At 40.1% G+C, this 17,823-nt stretch overlaps 1 pseudogene; it reads left to right on the plus strand.

Annotated features, from left to right (window-relative positions):
- The first annotated feature begins 9,674 nt into the window (after nucleotides 1-9,674).
- Nucleotides 9,675-9,994, plus strand: LOC122910346 (annotated as a pseudogene).
- The last annotated feature ends 7,829 nt before the right edge of the window (nucleotides 9,995-17,823 follow it).

Genomic DNA, 17,823 nt, shown 5'->3' on the forward strand with positions numbered 1-17,823 from the left:
TTCAGACCTTGAGGAAGAAGAAAGAAATGTGGAGAGAGAGAAGGTGGTCTGATTTAGCCTCATCGCCCTGTGATTGGCGCCTTTTCCTAGATAAGGCAGAATCACTGCTAGGTCCCAAAACAACTCTTTCATAGCTGGGTCTCCAACCCCAGGGCAGACGACAGCTTAGAAGACTTTGTATTAAGCTGATGACAGAAAATTCATTTCTGGAACCTCTGAAAGCATGTTAGAGCACATAGTCCTTAAAGATGGCCGGGGGGGGGGGGGTTAAGGAACTTGGAAGCATTTAAAATTTTTCTATTCTTGGGGCACCTGGGTGGTTCAGTCCGTTAAGAATCTGCCTTGGGCTCAGGTCATGGACCCAGGGTCCTGAGATCAAGCCTGGCATCAGGCTCCCGGCTCTGTGCAGAGTCTGTTCCTGCTTCTCCCTCTGCCTCTGCTCTCATGCTCTCTCTCTCTTGTGCTCTCCCTCGCTCTCAAATAAATAAATAAAATCTTAACAAAAATTCTCCATTCTTAAGGCTTATATGGCCATAATGATAACAAGTAACATTTCTAAAGCAGGTATAAATTTACTATGTGCCAGACCATGGCCTGAAACTCTTTCCATGCAGGACCCTGAGGCACAGAGAGATCAAACACTTCGCTTTCGGTCCTAGTAGGTAGCGGAGATATGATTCAGACCCAGCCCGGCCCCGTGTGTATGGCTCCCATTGTTCAGCCTCCCTGCCTTCTAGATCATTCAGGATCTGGAGCAGAATAGTGCAGTTGCCAGGGGGACAGGAACCATGGTCCTTACCAGGGTGTGTCATACCCCTCTGCTGATTATAGACAGCTGCAAAGCCTATCCAGATTTCCCTTTTCTCATGTTAGGTCCTAGTTTGGGACACCCAATAATCGTGGATGGATGGTTTTTGGGAGTAAACCAACTTGCATCTCATTGTATATAGTTATAGCTGTGGGACCTGGGGTTAAGTTTCCTATGTGTCAGTTTTCTCATTATTTTCTTTTCTTTTCTCTTCTTTCTTTCTTTCCTTCTTTTTTCTTCTTCTTCATCTCTCTCTCTTTTCTAAAATGAGGAGAATAGGATTTTCCATTGGCGATTGCCATGGAGTGACTCGTGTGTCTTGGACCCCACCCCCAGCCATTCATTATTATGTTGTAACCCTAACCTGTAATGTGACTGTATTAGGAAATAGGGCCTATGAAGAGGTGACCAGGGTTCAATGCGGTCAGAAGAGTGAGTCTCTTATCTTTATAAGAAGAGGAAGAGACCCAGAGCCGTCTCCACATTTGCACAAAGAGGTCATGTGAGTATACCGTGGGAGGCATGCTGCCTACAAGCCAGGAACAGAGTTCTCACCAGAATCCTGCTTGACCTGGATCTTGGCCTTTCCAGCCTCCAAAACTGTGAGAAAATCAGTGTTCATTGTTTAAGTCACCCATCTATGGTATTTTGTTATGGCAGCTAATAAAAAGGTTGGATGCAACGTGCTTGTTCCAAGTAAAAGCTTAAGTAAAGGTCATTTGCTGGCACGATTGTTGTTCCATGGATGTTCTTGTGGGTTGAATTGTGTCCCCCCAGAATTAAATATTGAAGATCTAACCCCCAGTACCTTAGATTGTGACCTCATCTGGGAATAGGGTCGTTGCAGATGTTATTAATTAAGAGGCAATGTGAAGGTGGGTTCCTAATCCAATAGGACTGGTGTCCTTATACCCCCCTGCCCCCCAAAAGTGCTGTGTGTAGAGAAAGAGACACACATAGAGGGAAGAGGATATGAAGAGACACAGAGAGAAGATGGCAGTCTACAAGCCGAGGGCAGAGGACCGGACCAGAACCTTCCCTCAGAAGACTCAGAAGGAATCCATCCTGCCAACACCTAGATCTCCACCTTCCCCATGAAAAGATACATTTCTTTGCAATAAGCATCTGTTGTTCAAGACACCCAGTTTGTGTTACTTTTTAACACATTTGCAGCGCTAGCAAATGGATCCGGATGTTTTTGCTGGTTTGGTTGGTGTCCTTAGTCCTCCTCAGGACTCCTGAGGTCCACCAGGGACTGAAGAAGTCAACCCAGTGACCTTTCAGATAAGAGCTGCACTTGTTGATATAACACTGTAGATAACAATGAATAGATTGCGGCAACTGGCTTAATTACATGCTAATGAAGAAGTGTTGCTAAAAGCCCCGTAAGTCCCCAGATTCTGCAGAAAACTCACTAATCACAGGGAATGGTTAGGAACCAGCCCACTGTCTCTCGCCTTAAAAATTAATCATGGAGAAAAAAATATTTCCTTAGGGGCTGAATACTAAACTTAAAGAGTGTAACAGAGACATTTCTCAAAGTAGATAATACTTTTTAGAGGGTGGGCGAAAAAATGGGCATTTCAGGCTTGACCAGGTTATTTAATGGAGCACAGGGTTTCAGTTCATTCTTTACTCTGTTGGACAATGAAATGGAGATAATGCATGACTCTGTGAACTTGTGGATGCTCTCTCCCTGGGGATGAGTGGGGTTGAATTGTCTTCCTCTAGACCCCACTAGTGGCGCAACCGTAATTAATACCCGAGGCTAAAAATGTTGCCTCCAGAAGATGTTCAGGCTTAATAAATAGTGTTTGTTTTTATTTTTCAGACACAAAGCCTCAGAAGTATTTTTTTCTATTATAATTTAATTTTTATTCCTGTCACTGTTTATAACGTCTTGGAAGCACAAATCTGAATGAACTCTTGTTTTTCTCAGCCACATTTCCTCTGTAAATGGGTTCCTGGTTGAGAGTGTTATGGGACACTCTCAAATGCTGCGGTGCCTTTCCCTTCAGAGGATAAAGGAGTGGCCTTAATTTTTTAAAATATATGTATTTTTTTCTGTCCAAGAGGTGGAGTTTACAAATTACAGAGAATTAACCTTTCAACTTTATCTTTCCCATTCACCCCCTCCCAAAGCACAGGGAGGTTAAGTCAAATCTCTGAATAGGACAGTAGTGTTTATTGCAAGGAGTTTCAGGCTCTGATTAGCTGTGCCCGAATTGTTTAATCATTTGTATGCACCAGTTGTCTCATGAGCGTCCTTTGTTTGCATATATGCTGCCTTCTGTACATAACTTCTTCCATAATCTTCATGTTTAAACTTTTTCAGAGTAAAGATCTTTTGCTCTAGGCTCATGTCTTCTGCTTTTGGGAAGCCAGGTTGTCAGAGTCTGTTGGAAATATTTTATGTGATGGGCGACGATTTAGGGTCTCAGGACTGAAATAGGATTCTGAAAATATTTTGGTTCATGAACGATGTCGGCAGGGACCATTCGGCTTCCCTGTCTACCAGCATCGCTTACAGAGACAATTCCTCTGCCCAGCCCCGTCACTCACTCATCCTTATCCGACCTCAGCCTCCTTCTTATCTGCCCTGGCCTGGCTCCCTGTTCTCAACTTCGGTTGGTGAATTGATGAGTCACTCTTCGTAAATCACTCTCCACTGTCTTTATCGGCCCCCCGCCCCTCTCTGAAATGTCCGGGGAGACTTCTTCAAGTGCCAGCACTGTCTGTTCTTGTGTTCTGTTTCTTCTGGAAGATCCTGCATAAACAGGCACCTGGAACCAGCTGTAAACTCAGTAGTACCCTGATGTTGTTCCCTGCTTTAGTCCGCTCTAGCTGCTCTAACAAAAGATCAGAGAGTGGAAGGCTTCACCACAGACATTTACTGCTCACAGTTCTGGAAGCTTGGAAGTGCAGATCAAGGTGTGAGCCAGTGTAATTCCTGGAGAGGTCTCTCTTCCTGGTTTACAGCTGGCCATCTTCTTATCCTGTGTTCGCATATCCTCTTCTGAGAGCACGCATATGAAGAGATCTCTTTTTCTTTTCTTACAAGGTCTCTAATCTTATTGGATTAGGATCCCACTCTTCTGACCTTATTTAACTTTAATTGCCTCCTAAAAACCTTATCTCCAAGTAGAATCACACTGGTGACCAGTTAGGGCTTCAACATACGAATTTGGGGGGGTACGCAGTCTGGTCCATAGCACTCCTTGACTTTGATAATATGTTGGGTTTTCTCTTTGTATTTTTAAAAAAGATTTTATTTATTTATTCAGGAGACACATATTGAGAGAGAGAGAGAGGCAGAGGGAGAAGCAGGCTCCCATCTCCATCCCAGGACCACAGAATCACAACTTGAGCCACCCAGGCACCCGCCTTTTGTATTTTTATGTAAATAAAATAATCCCAGTTGTCTCTTTACAGAGATTTATTTCTGACGTTATAATTATATTTCAAATATTATTTAAATATTCGCAGTGGCTCTTTTGCGTACTCTTCGGCATCTCTGTGCCTGCCTTTTTTTTTTTTAAAAAAGGTTTATTTATTTTAGAGAGAGAGAGAGTGCATTGAGGGAGGGTCTGAGGGAGAGAGAATCTCGATCAGGCTCCATAATGAGTGTGGAGCCTGATCTCACAGTCCTGAGATCCAGACCTGAATTGAAACCAAAAGTCAGACATTTAACCTACTGTGCCACTCGGGCACCCCTCCATGCCTGTTTTAAGAAGAATTGAGTGTAATTTAATAAGGACTTCAGTGCTGGCCTTGGAAATGGGAAAAAGTGAATGAAAGGGAGTAGCATTCACAAATTACCCTCGCTGAGAAATGATATAAAAAAATTCGAGAAGTTCTACCCACACTGGGTCAATTTGTAGAAAACAGAAGATCTAATACCATATGGAGAAAAGATGTGTATAGATCTGAGAAGGTGTCTGAGGATGAACAAGAGAATCCAGACAAGTTGCATATCCTTTTTTTTTTTTTTCCTTTTTGTTTTAGGTCTTCTTCTTCTTCTTCTTCTTCTTCTTCTTCTTCTTTTTCTTCTTTTCTTCTTCTTCTTCTTCTTCTTCTTCTTCTTCTTCTTCTTCTTCTTCACAGCAGATTTAGGGTCATAGCAAAATTGAGAGGAAGGTACAGAGATTTCACATGTACTCCTTGTCTCTACACATACAAGGCCTCCTCCATTATCAACATTCCTCATGAGAGTGGTACATTTGTTACAACTGATACACTTATATTGGTATATCTTGGTCATCTGAAACTTAGAATTCACCTTAGCGGTCACTCTTGGGTGGACAAATGTATAATGACGTGTATCTCCTATTATAGTATCATTCAGAGAATTTTTATTGCCCTTAAACTCCTCTGTGTTCTACCTGTTTATCTCTGCCTCACCACTGCAACTCCTGGCAACCACTGACCTTTGTATTGTCCCCGTAGTTTTGGCTTTTCCGTGTAATTGTCATAGAGTTGGAAGCGCCGCCTTGTTATATGGGCTTTGTCCAGATTCCTCAGTGTCTTTTAATGGCTCGGTAGCCCAAGTGGGGAATCATATTCTATTATCTGGATGTATACAGTTTATCCATTTGCCTACTGAAGGAAATCTTGGTTGCTTCCAAGTTTTTGGCATTTCTGAGACTAAAGCTGCTATTAACATCTGTGTGCAGGTTTTTGTGTGGACATAAATTTTCAGCTCCTTTGGGTCAATATCAAGGAGCATGGTTTTAGGATTGTATGGTAAGAGTATGTTTAATTTTGTAAAAAACTGCCAAACTGTCTTCCAAAGTGCTTGTGCCATTTTGCATTTCCACCAGGATTGAGTGAGAGCAAGCATTGCTACACATTCTCACCAGCATTTGGTGTTGTGAGTATTTTGGACTTTGGCCATTCTGATGGGTGTGTAGTGGTATTGCATGGCTGTTTTCATCTGCCTTTACTTTATGACATATGCTGTGAAGCCTGTTTTCATATGCTTACTTGTCATCTATATATCTTTTTAGGGTGAGGTGTTTGTTAAGGTCTGTGGCCCATTTTTAAATCAGGTTGTTTATTTTCTTATTGTTGATTTTTAATAGTTCTTTGTTTTTTTTTTTTTAAAGATTTTATTTATTTATTTGACAGAGAGAGATCACAAGTAGGCAGAGAGGCAGGCAGAGAGAGAGGAGGAAGCAGGCTCCCTGCTGAGCAGAGAGCCCGATGTGGGACTCGATCCCAGGACCCTGAGATCATGACCTGAGCCGAAGGCAGCGGCTTAACCCACTGAGCCACCCAGTTCTTTGTATATTTTGGATCACAGTCTCTCATCAGATATGTCTTTTGCAAATACTTTCTCCTAGTCTGTGACTTGTCTTCCCATTCAATTGATAATTGTCTTTTACAGAGCAGAAGTTTTTCATTTTAATGCAGTTCAGGTTATCAGTGATTTTGTGACTTTGGTGTTGTATATAAAGTCATTTGTTGGGGTGCCTGGGTGACTCAGTGGGGTAAACCTCTGCCTTCAGCTCAGGTCATGATCTCAGGGTCCTGGGATCGAGCCCCACATTGGGCTCTCTGCTTAGCGGGAGGCTGCTTCTCCCTCTCTCTCTGCCTGCCTCTCTGCCTACTTGTGATCTCTCTCTTTCTCTCTCTCTCTGCCAAATAAATAAATAAAATCTTAAGAAAAAAATAAAGTCATTTGCCATACCTGTTATCATCTAGGTTTTTTCCCTATGTTATTTTCTAGGAGTTTTGTAGTTTTGCATTTTATATTTAGGTCTATGATCCATTTTGAGTTAATTTTTGTGATATCGCATATTCTAAAATTTAAAAATCTGTTACACAACAGGCAAATTTACTTCTAGAAATAGGTACCTTTATCACTAAGTATGAGGTTTCTGGAGGTATAGGAAGCCCAGTACCATGTGAGTAAGATCATTTTCTGCCTCATCCCGGTGAGAGAAGCTTCAGGTGTCGCTTCTTGCTGGAGCTGGTTGCCCATTCAGTTTTACTGCTCCCATCTCCCTAGGCTGTGTGATTATGAGTTCTGGATGTATTGTGGTTTTTTTTTTTTTTTTTTTTTGTCCTTGTTCTTCTCTTCTTCATTGCAGCATTACTGTCTTCTATAATAAAAATTTGTTTGAATTTGTTGAGTGTTAAGTGCTTTCATTTGCTCTCATGAAATTATCTAACGGAACTGGGTCCAACATTGTGGTTGACCACGACTGGTCCCTTAAGCAGTAGGATGTAGTTGGTTTCCATGGATCAAAGAGCTTACTGGTAGTAAACCTGCTGGATTAGTGTTCACTGGGGAAAATTCATGTGGACAAGGGCAGGAGCAGATGTGAAAATTCCTCACTCTGAGGCAGGTCGCAGCCACCTGATGGGGCGAGATGCTAGCTTCTGGGAGAGCTGACTTTGATTCTTGGGTGGGAAGGCTTTAAGCTTGATGATTAAGGGAGCATTTGCCCTTTTGATGTGGTCAGGGCTGAGGTCCCAACCTTATGAAGCTGTGCAATACAACAAGCAGTGACAAAATTCACCACTTTTCCCTTCATAGTTGGGGAAGCATAAATCTCTTTTCTGGCATGTTCTGAGTGGTTTGGTAGGCAGAAAAATGACTCTCTCAAAAATGTCCTTGCTCCAATCCCTAGGACCCGTGAATATGTTATGTTACATGGTGAGGGAGAATTTAAGTTGTTGATGGAATTAAGTTTGCTAATTAGCTGACCTTAAAATAGAGAAATTATACTGGATTCTTTAGGTGGTCCCAACGTGATCATAAGTGTCATATACATGTGGAAGGGGGAAGTGGGAAAGTTAGTATCAGAGTAATGCGGTATGAGAAAGACACAAACAGCCATTGTTGGTTTTGAATGAGCCAAAGAATATGAGCAGCTTCTAGAAGCTAGAAAACAAGTTTTCTACTAGAGCCTCCCAAAGGAACACAGCTCTGCTGATCCATTTTAGAATTCCGACTTCCAGAACTGTAAAATAATTAATCTGTGCTCTTTTAAACCATTAAGTTTGTGGGAATTTGTTACAGCCACAGGGGAAGCTCATACAGGTGCAGGGAAACCTCATACTGATGTTTGAACTTCACGCTTGACCAGTATCGGTCACCTTAAGAAGCTGGGTGGTAGCCACTTGTCACAGAACTTTGTAGAGGTCAGCTCCTTCCCCTGCTGGTGACCATTCTCGGACAAAGCAACACTTACCATGAACTCGTGCCTCTCACTAATGTTTCTAATTTAAATGTAGATAGAATTAAGTAATTAAGTAACACACAAGTGTTACTTTAACTTTGAGTTACACCTGCATCTCTTCTTTCTCATGTGAAATATCCTGGCTCCCAACAGCATCAACATTGCTGCATTTGCTTTTGAATGTTAGGATAAACATTCCCCCCCCCCACCAAAACACACCCCAGAATGTATAAAACCAGTATTATTGATGGTACTATTAGTGTTGAAAACAGCTTCATACTTTATAATTTTTTTCACGTCTCTTTGTCCCACCAAGAATATAGCCCACCGGAGATGTGTAATCTAACTCTCCCTTGTAATCTAACTCTTAAATCAAAATAATTTCTCTCTGCCACTAACCAAATACACCATTAATTTAATTTGTTTAATTTACTTTCAATTTGTAGGTATTGCTTTTTTAGATTGAATTGTTTCCATTTTATCTATTTTCACAACTCATTTGCATGGTTTCAAACTCAAATTTCTAAAACGAGGTGCATTTTGAAAAGACTACCTTCTTCCTTTTCCTTAAAATTTTTTTAATAATTTATCCTTCAATTTTTGAATTTACATGACTATGTATCTCATCTTCCTTTTCTTAGACAAATGTCAGTGTGTTGCCTACACGTTTCTTCATCTTGTTTTTCTTAATTTACAGTATGTCTTGGGTATCACACCGTATGAGAAGATAGAGATAGTCTTTATTACAGATGCTCGGTTGTCCTTATTATAGATGCAAAGGACAAAGATTAAAAGCTCAAGTTTCTATAACAAAATACCATAGACTGGGTGAGTAAATAACAGAAATTAATTTCTCCATAGTTCTGGAGGCTGGAAATTCAAGATCTAAATTGTTGGCAGAGTCAATATCTGATGGCCATCTTCTCCTGGTGTCCTCACATGGCAGAGAGAGGAAGCAAGCTCTTTCCTGTCTCTGTCTATAAGGGCTCCAACTTTATCATAAGGGTTCTACCCTCATGACCTACTTAACTCCTAAAAGCCCCATCTCCAAATACTATCACATTGGAGATTAGGGTTTCAACATGAAGTTTGGAGGGACACAAGCTTTCAGTCCATAGCAATAGTCTTCCTTTGCAGTCCCCATATAGGTGGACATTTGCGTGGTTTTCCAGTGCTTTGTGGTTATAAATAGTAGTATAATGAATGCTCTTGTGTTATGTCATTTGGTACATTCACCAGTTTTACTAGTCGGAATTCTGCCAGAGAAACAGAATCAGTAGGATATTTATTTCAAGGAATTGGCTTGAGGGATTATTGAGGCTTGCTATGTAACTGAAATCTGCAGGGCAGGATTGCAGGATGGACAGACTAAAAATTTAGATACAGGCAATTCCACGAGTGGAATTTCTTATTCTTTAAAGAAGTCTGTGCTCCCAAGGGCTTCCAGCTGGATGAATTGGTCCCATTCAAATTATCTAGGATAAACTTCCTTACTTAAATTAAACTGATTATGGCCCAGGAGGCAGGGTCTGGCCAGGGTGCCCCAAAATGCATGCCTGCGATGTCTGCCTGGCCCACCCCCAGTTGCTACAAATGGAAGTTTGCTGTGAGCTCTTCCATCTCCATCCCATCCTTTGAAGCCACATTCATGGGTCGCTTGGCAGACCCCAGCTGCCAAAATGGCAAAACAGTTGGAGAACAAGTATGCTTTTTAGAAGGTTGAACAGTTGAAGAGTACGGAAGATAAACTTGTAGTAGTGAACTTCTCAGCCATGTGGTGTGGGCCTTGCGAAATGATCTTTTCTCTCATTGTCTCTCTGAGAAGTATTCTAACGTGGTGTTCCTTGAGGTCCACATCGATGACAGGATATTGCTACAGAGTGTGAAGTCAAATTCTTGGCAACCTTACAGTTTTTTTTTTAAAAAGGAGAAAAAAGTAGATGAGTTTTCTGGATCAAATAAGGAAAAACTTGAAGCCACCATGAATGAGTTAATCTAATTATGTTTTCTGAGAACATAACCAGACATTGACTGTTTAAAACTTATAATTTTTTTTCATTTACATCAAGTATGAAGACTGTAGACCCACCTGCCATCTGATATAAGTGACAATAAAATATTAATTCTCTCCTTAAAAAAATAGTGGATTATCAACTCTAATCCCATCTACAAAATACTTTCATAGCAACACCTAGATTCGCGTTTGAGTGAATAAATGGGGACTACAGTCTAGCCAAGCTGACACATAAAACTGACACATAAAACACATAAAATACACAAAAGGCATGCCAGTATGCCTTTTGGATAGATTTCTAAATGTGGAATTGCTGAGTCAAAGGGTATATGCATATATGATTTTTCTACAGATTGTCAAATTCCTTTCCCAAAGAATTGTAGCATTTTATATTCTAGCTACCAATGTATGAGAACACCTGTTTCCCTATAGCTTCACTAAGAAAATATATTTAGGGTTTTTATCAGTTGGATAGATAAAACATGTTACCTGATTATAGTCTTATTTTGTGTATCTTTTATTATATATAAAGTTGGGCTTTGTGGTAGGTTGGATTGCTATTCTTAATCTGTCACCACTTGCTTCTGGCATATAACCATGTAGTACATTAGAATAGATGTGGTCTATTTTCCTGCCTACTGGACTGAATGTTTATGTCCTCCTTAAAATGTGTATGTTGAAGTTGTGATCTCCAATGTGATCATAGTTGGAGATGAGGCTTTTGGAAGGTGATTAGGACATGGAGGGTGAAGCTTTATGAGTGAGATTACCTTTATAAGAAAAAGCAAAAGAGAGATAATCTCTTTCCCCACCACATGATGATACAGCAAGAAGGCAGCCATATATAAGCTAGAAAGAGGATACTCTCAAGGCCATGCTGGCACCCTGATTGTGGACTTCTAGCTTTTAGAACTACGAGAAATAAATGTTTGTTGTGGTAGACCACCCAGTTTGATATTCTGTTATAGAACCTGGAACTGAACTAAAATAGTGCTCCAGTGTTTTCCTGTGGACAATGGAACATTAGTGGATGAATGCATATAAAAGCTTAAAATGTGCCTTAAGTGAATTAATTGGCTTCTCCTGTGGTCTGTGATCTGTCATGAGAAGAGCATGCAGTGAATAATCCCTGGTTCAAGGTGAAGACAGCAGACACATTGAATAGAACTGAATCTAGTATTTATCCTGCAGCCTGGAACTTAGAAGTTGAACCCCAGGGTCTGGAACCCCAGGTAGTCCAGCATATTTGCAGCCAACTTGGAGACCTGTAGTGAGAAACATGTGGTTTCTATTTTTAAGGCACTGGGGTTATTTGTTACACAGCAGTATGGACATCATGACTGATTAATACAGCATATTTCCATCAGTTTAAGTCTGCTTTTGTATCGTTGAGGAGTATAGTGCTTTATAAGATTTGAAGTGTTGTCATATAATATTTTAAAAATTCTCTTCTGGGGGCGCCTGGGTGGCTCAGTGGGTTATAAAGCCTTTGCCTTCGGCTCAGGTCATTATCCCAGGATCCTGGGATCGAGCCCCACATCAGGGGCTCTCTGCTCAGAGGACAGCCTGCTTCCCACTCTCTCTCTGCCTACTTGGGATCTCTCTCTGTCAAATTAAGAAAAAAAAAAAATCTAAAAAAAATTTCTCTTCTGTGTTTATTTCTATAGCCTTAAAATTTTTAAAAATTTTTAAATTCTTTTTTTTCACTTAACAAATATCTACAGAGTACCCATATGTACTGGGCAATTTTCTGGTGCTGAGAATGCAGTGGCCACAAGGCTCACATGGGACTTAAATTCTTGTGGTTTTCTTTCATTAGACTTGCTTGAGGTCTGTGTATTTCATTGGTCTTTTCCAAAAAACTAGCTCTTGAATCTACTTTCTAAGATTCACTTCCTCTTCTATACTACATTACCTTCTTTTTTTAGCTTTATGCTTCCTTCTCCTTTATTTTGGTTTATTTTAGTGTTTTTTTTTTTTTTCTAATTCCTTAAGTTGAATTTTAACCGTCCTTCCTTCCTCTCTTTCTTTTAAATAAACTTAAAGCTAAAAATTGTTTTTTGAATACCACTTTTCAATTTCACTAGTGTTTGTATGTATTGTTGTGATTTTATTCATTTCTAATGAGCCCATCATCAAAATTTCAATTAATTCAAGTATTTTATAAAAGATTAAAAAAAACATTGCTAGGTTGTTATCTCTTTTTGTGTGTTTTTTTTTTTATAACAGTCTGTTCTTGTGTTTTCAGACAGAATTTTCTCCTCAAATCTCTTTGGGAGAAGGTATTTCTAGTTATGGAGTCATGAGGGGATTGGGCACTGGAAATCAAAAAGCAGATAACAAATTGAGAAGTCTTCATTCTTGAAAAGCTACTGGAACTTCAGGTAAGAACAGTCGGAGTATGGCCATTTGCACTCAAACTATATCCATCCTTCCCTTCTCCCCTCAGCCCAACTTGACTAGCAAGAATCGTAGTTTTATCAGCATCAGGATAATCATGGAATCTAATAGCTTTGCTGCCAGAGGGGAGGAACTCAGTTTGGGTGCGTGGAGGAGGTGGTGGAAATATTTGACTTTGTTGTTTAGAAGGGATGGACATGGTTGGGAACAAATAAAAATGCAGCTTTGAAAGCCTGAATGGGGTGAATGGTGGACGAGCCAGGAATTAAATGGGGGAGATCCTGGAAATGAGAGATCCTTAGAAAGGCTGAGATCACCTGCTCAGTGGGCAGCCTGCTTCTCCCTCCCCCACTCCCCCTGCTTATGTTCCCTCTCTCACTGTCTCTCTCTCTCTGTCAAATAAATAAATAAAATCTGAAAAAAAAGAAAAGAAAACTAAAGGAGAATTAAGAAGTAATGCCCTCTCCTTCCATTTAATAAAGAAATATTAAGAAAAGATACAACGCAAGGAAAACACCACCCGCTTTTCACGTCAGGCTAAAGAATCAGTGATTTTTCTCTTTCATTTCCCAATTCCTATATTCTTATCTACATGGGTAGAAAAAAAAGAATTGCTACAGCGCTTATCTAAAAATATTTATTTTAAGTATTTTATCTTATTTTAAAGATTTATTTATTGATTTTTGAGAGAGAAGAGCGAGAGAGTGTGGGCAGTAGGGAGGGGCAGAGGGAGAGATTCTGAAGCTGACTCCATGCTAAGTGCAGAGCCTGACGGGGGACCCAATCTCATGATCCTGACATCACAACCTGAGTAGAAACCCAGTGTCAGACCCTTCATTGACTGTGCCACCCGGGCACCTGAAGATACTAATTTTAAGTAATCTCTACACCCAGCGTGGGGCTCAAACTCCCTGAGATTGAGATTCTCATGCTCTACTGACTGAGCCAGGTAGGTGCCCCCTAAGCTTGTTTATTTTTAAAACAACACTTATGAGGCACACAAGAAAAAGGAAATATAATCTATACTCAATTTAAAAAAAAAAAAAAAAGGACAGTCAATAGAAACTGCTCAGGGTGAGCCCAGATGTTGGGTTATAGACAAAGAATTCTAAGCAGTCATTATAAATATGTTCAAAGAATTAGAAGAAATTATTTTCAAATAATCAAAGGAATATTTGATGATGATGACTTAACATACATGGAATACAAGTAGAGAATTAGAAGGGTAAGAAAGGACCAAATAGAAATTCTAGAATTGAAAGATGCTATACAGAAGTCCTCCCTTATCCATGGGTGTTATGGTCCAAGAATCCCAGTGGATGCCTGAAACCCTGGGTAGTACCCTATATTCACCATATTTTTATCTATACAGATATGTTATCTATATGATGACATTTGCCTTATCTTTAATTTTTATTTTTTTAAAAGATTTTATTTATGTATTTGAGAGAGAGCAAGAGCACATACAGCAGGGAGGGGCAGAGGAAGAGGGAAAAGCAGACTCCCCCATGAGCAGGGTGCCTGATGTCAGGCTCGATCCCAGGACCCTGACCTGAGACAAAGGCAGAAGCTTAACCAACGGAGCCACCCAGGTGCCCCAACATTTACTTTATAAATCAGCACAGGAAGAGATTAACGATAATAACTAACAACAAATATAGCAATTATAACAATATACTATAATAAAAATTATATAAATATTGTCTCTTTCTCTGTCTCTCAAGATATTTTGTTGTACTGTGCTCGCCTTTCTTTTTGTGATGGTGCGAGATGATAACACGCTTATGTGATGAGATGAAGTGAGGTCAGTGACATAGGCATGTGACATAGTGTTGGGCTACTACTGATCATGTGACAATACATCAGAAAGAGGATCCTCTGCTTCTGGACTGCAGTTGACTGTGGTTAACTGAAACCATGGCAAGGAAGCTATGGGTGAGGGGTGCTACATAACGGAAATAAAAATTGACTCGATAGGTCCAATAGCAGATTTGAGATCGCAGAGTTAAAGAAAGATCAATAGAAGTAATTCAATCAGAAAAATGCAGAGAAAAAAGATGGAAGTAAAAAAAAAAACACAGTAGGACATCATAAAGTATATAACATACATGCAATGAGAGTCCCAGAAAGAGAGGAAAGAGAGGAGGGTGTAGACAAAAAAAAAAATATATTTGAAGAAGTAATGACCATAAACTCCCAAATTTGATGAAAAACTTTTTACCTACATATGTAAGAATCTCAGTGAATCCCAACAATTATAAACATAAAGAGAACCACAATGAGACATATCATAGTGCAACTACCCAAAGCCAAAAATAAAAGGAAATCTTGAAACCAGCAAGAGAAAAACAACTCTGCACACACAGAGCTTTAACAATACGGTCATTAAACAGCTGTCTTCTCATCAGAAACAACGCAGACCCAAAGACAGAGAAGCACCAATGAACGTGCTGAAAATGTTCTTCAAAAATGAAGGTGGAATGAAGACATTCCTAGATCAACAGAAGCTAAGAGAATTCTTTGCTAGCAGACGTTCATTGCAAGACAAGCTCAAGGAAGTCCACCAGAAGAGGAAGAACAGACACGAGATCGTGACTCAGATCCACAGGAAAGATGAAGAGCATAGGAAATATAAAATATATAGGTATGCATAAAAGACTGCATATATATGTTTTCCTCTGTTCTTTTCTCAATTTCTTCAAAAAAAAAAAAAAAACCCACGTAGAGAAGTTTAAATCAATAAACACAGTATGTTAAATACATACAAATTATATATATAAATATATAAAAATAGTGATAGCCACATATTATTAAGTGTATATATATATAAAAGATATACATTTGAAAAATATATATCTGCCAATATAACATATTTGGTAGTAATAGTACAGAAAGGGGTAATGAAGCAATATTACTTATCCCAGAGGCAACTGCAGAAGCCAGCTGCCAAGAGGGTGGCAGGGGTGAACCTATTCTGTAGGCAGTTCATTTCATATATTTCATTGAATTTCACATCATTTCATTTTATTTCTTTTCAATATGGAGGTTATTAACAACTTTACTACTTGTTTAAAAGAAACATTTACCAGGTGCCTGGGTGGCTCAGTGGGTTAAGCTTCTGCGTTTGGCTCAGGTCATGATCCCAGGGTCCTGGGATTGAGCCTCACATCAGCCGGGAGCCTGCTTCTCCCACTCCCAATTCCCCTGCTTGTGCATGTTCTCTCTCTCTCCCTCAAGTAAATAAAATCTTTAAAAAAATAAAGTAAAAGCAATCAAATGCAGAGTCTTAAATTTAAAAACAACAGTTCTGCCCCACCCCTCCCACTCCTGCTTCCCAGGGAGCCATTTTAAACACGTGTAACTGTTTTTCCAGGTGATTTCAACTGTGTTTCTTTCTTTTTTTTCTTTTTTTAAAGTATTTATCAGAGAGAGAGAGAGAGCATAAGCTTAAGCAGGCAGTGGCAGGCTGAGGCACAGAGAGAAGCAGGCTCCCCTCAAGCAGGGAGCCTGATGCAGGAATCAATCCCCAGACCCTGGGATCATGACCTGAGCCGAAGGCAGTCACTTAACCGACTGAGCCATGCAGGTGGCCCTCAACTTAAGTGACATGTTTATAACAGTGTCCTTTACTTTCTCAGATTTGGACATTTTAGTTCATCTAACACCAGATAGTCTTTCTTTCCTGTCTTTGCAATGTGATGCCATCGTCCCCTTTGCTTTCTGATTCGCTTGCCTTACAGCCCTCTATTACTTGTTCCATCGGATTACAGCCCTCTATTACTTGTTCCATCGGAGCCAGGCGTCCCTTTGTCGGGTGAAGACAGGACAACGAGAGCGAGCTTGCCTTGGTCTCCTCTCCCCCTGACCTTTCAACCTCTTTGAACCATATTTTTACTTTTACAGTGTCGTGACTGATGACATTTACTTTCTGTTCTGCGAGCATGATTAAATCTTTCATGTTTGCTCGCAGATTAAGGCTACAAGCTGAAGTGCAACACTCGGTATTACATTATTACTGTACATTTTTAGAGATAATAGAGTTCTTTCCTTGAACAGGTTTGCCTTCCCCGTAGCCTCATTTCCCTCCACCCCAATCTCCATAGCACATTGTCTGTTCTGTCAAGTTCTCTTTCAAGAAGATGGTTCCCCTTCCTCCCCCGTCTAGCAGGGACCAAGGGCCCCTGACTCATGGGACAGGTGTTATCCTGACACCCTTTCTCGCTGCTCTGCTGTGTGAGAGCCACTATTTCCTGGATCACATCCCTTCCTTTCCTGCGTTCTGTCCCCAATCTGTATATTCCGTTCTCTAATACCTTCTGACATGCACGATAGACTGATCTCTCAACTCTTCTTTGTGTGTAAATATGTCTTACTCTCAGGCTTTCGTGATGATTGGAGAGGTTGCAGGAATCTAGGTGGTGAGAATCATTTTCCTTTGGAGCAAGGGTCAGCAAATGTCTGAAAAGGGCCAGCTCATCAATGTTTTCGGCTTTGTGGGCCACAGGGCCTGTGTTGCAACAGCTCAGCTCTGCCTTCGTAGCCTAAAAGAGGGGACTGAAGGAGCCTGGCTGCGTTCCAGTAAGACTTCATTTTCAAAAGAAGCGGCAGGCTGGGTTTGGCCCGGGCGATGGAGTCTGTCAATCCTTGGTGCAGAGATTTGAAGACATATATTCATTGTACCTCTAATGATGCAGAACTGATCCTTGTTCCTTTGTATGTGTTGTCCTTTATTCTTTCTCCTTTTTTCCCCCCTAACTTGGAACATTTAAAATGTTTAATTCTTACACTCTAAAATTTCACAATAATATGCATAGGTGAGGGTCTTACTCATTAAATTTTGGCCGTTGTCTCTGTTCTTTTTTGTCTGGAACTTTTGCTGCTCTGATGATGGGCCACCTGGATTCATCGTCTTTTGTGTCTCATCTTTTGTGTCCTTTTTTGAGATATATTCAACTATATATCACTTAGAATTTTTATTGATATTTGTTTTTCGGCAGTAACTTTTGAAAATACTACTTCTTGTTCTCTAACCTTTCCATTTCTCTTTTTTTGTGTGTGCGTGCCAGAGTAGACTTGCTATGAAGCTGATGATCCCACTCTCGACTACCACTGGAAGTTTCTGGAAATGCTAGCATGTTCTCAGTGGGAAGGCCCAGCTAGGTTGCAGTCGGGAGGGATTTCTGTGAAAGTATTTCTGTCTAAATAGATCTCAAAAGAAAGGGATTGGAACCTCTCCGTTTCCATAATTTAAATTGTGACATATAATTCATATATAATTATTTATTTTTTGTACCTAATTTTACATTCTAATTTTGTATTTTTAAAAAGGCCTTAAGTATTGATTAGTATTTAGGGTTACCTAAAATTTAGATTTTTTTACCTTTTAATTTTTCTGAGGGTACTAATTAGCATTT

This window comes from Neovison vison, chromosome 6, assembly GCF_020171115.1.
Source record: "Neovison vison isolate M4711 chromosome 6, ASM_NN_V1, whole genome shotgun sequence".
NCBI classification, from domain to species: Eukaryota; Metazoa; Chordata; class Mammalia; order Carnivora; family Mustelidae; genus Neogale; species Neogale vison.